A 1,953-nucleotide genomic window follows, 5' to 3' on the forward strand; every position below is an offset into this window, starting at 1 on the left:
GAGAGAGAATCACCACTTGGTTGCCTCCTGCACACCCGCTACTGGGGACTAAGTCCACAACCCAGGCATGCGCCCTTGGCTGGAACTGAACCTGGGACCCTTCAGTCCGCAGGCCGACGCTCTATCCACTAAGCCAAACCGGTTTTGGCAGAACTTACCTCTTATAACTGAAGGTTTGTACCTTTTGGCCAATGGCTCCCCATTCCCTTGGTTGCCTGGCCCTGACATTCTATTCTGTTTGTAGGAGTTTTAACTACTTTATAGTTTAGATTCCGCACCTAAGTGATATCCTATAGTATTTATCTTTCTGTGACCGGCTTCTTTCATGTAGCATAATGCCCACAAGATTCATTTTCTTCATTTCTTTTTTCTTCCTTTGTCTTATTTATTTTGGTGGGGTTGGGATGAGCTTGTACTTTTTAATGGCTGAATAATATTTTTAGGGTGCGTGTGGTTACCATCTGTTTTTGTTTCTTTTTTACCTAGTTATTCGTGGGTGGACAGTTAACGTTGTTCCCCTATCTTGGGTATTGTGTATAAGAATGGTGCAGTGAACATGAGATTGCAGATATGTGCTCCACGTTCTGATTTCATTTTCGTCCTATACAGTGGGACCTTGACTTACGAACGTCCCGACTAACGAGTTTTTGAGATACCAGCTGTCTCTCGGCCGATTTTTTGCATTGAGTTGACAGAGTAATTTGAGTTAACAAGCTCCTTAATGAGCTCGGTCTCGGAACAAATTAAACTTGTAAGTCAAGGCCCCACTGTATATGCCAAGAAGTAGGTTTGCTGGCTTATACAGTAGTTCTACTTTGCATTTTTTGAGGTTTTTAAAAAATATATATTTTTATTGCCAAAACCGTTTTGGCTCGGTGGCTAGAGCGTTGTCCTGTGGACTGAAAGGTCCCAGGTTAGATTCCGGTCAAGGGCATGTACCTTGGTTGCAGGCACATCCCCAGTAGGAGATGTGCAGGAGGCAGCTGATCAGTCATTCTCTCTCATCATTGATGTTTCTATCTCTCTCTCCTTCACCGTTCGTTTCTGGAATCAGTAAAATTCTATTTTTTTAAAAAAAATATACTCTATTGATCCTCCACAGAGAGGAAGGGAGAGGGACAGAGCCAGAAACATCAGTGAGAGAGAAACATCCATCAGCTGCCTCCTGCACACCTCCCACTGGGGACGCGCCCGCAACCAAGGTACATGCCCTTGACCAGAATCAAACCCGGGGACCCCCAGTCCACAAGCCGACGCTCCATCCACCAAGCCAAACCAGCCAGGGCAGTAAAATTCTATTTTTTTAAAAAAGATATTTATGTTTCTGTGGTATTGGTTGTAATGTCTCCTCTTTTATTTTATTTATTATTTTTTTAATCCTCACTTGAGGATATTTTTTCCATTGATTTTTAGAGAGGGGCAGAGAGGGAGAAGAGGAAGAGGAAGAGAGAGAGAAACATTGATTGGTTGCCTCCCTCTCACTCCCCTACCATGGCTCAGTAACCTGAAACTGTGGTACATGTCCTTGAACAGGAATAGAACCCATGACCCTTTGGACCGTATGCCAGGGTGTTAACCACTGAGCAAAACTGGCCAGGGCTATTTACTTCTTTTTAAAAAATTAATTTCAGAGAGAGAAAAAGAGAGTCAGAGAAATACCAATACATGAGAGAACGTTGTTCTGCTGCCTCCTGCACTGCCCCCAACCAGGGATTGGCAATATGCGGCCAATCAATCTTTCTCTCTCTTATAGTTGTTTCACCCTCCCTACCTCTCTTTTGAAAAAAATCAGTAAAAACATGTTTTAAAGAAAAAATGTATAATGTTTTTATTCTCTTGATCAATCAGTTTCTTTATCATCATACTAGAGGCTTGGTGCATGACATTCTTGCAGTGGGGAGGAGGGGTTGGTCCCTCAATCTGGCCTGCGTCCTCTCACAATCCAGGACCCCT

Source organism: Myotis davidii, unplaced genomic scaffold (genome assembly GCF_000327345.1).
Source record: "Myotis davidii unplaced genomic scaffold, ASM32734v1 scaffold1205, whole genome shotgun sequence".
In the NCBI taxonomy this organism is placed as follows: Eukaryota; Metazoa; Chordata; class Mammalia; order Chiroptera; family Vespertilionidae; genus Myotis; species Myotis davidii.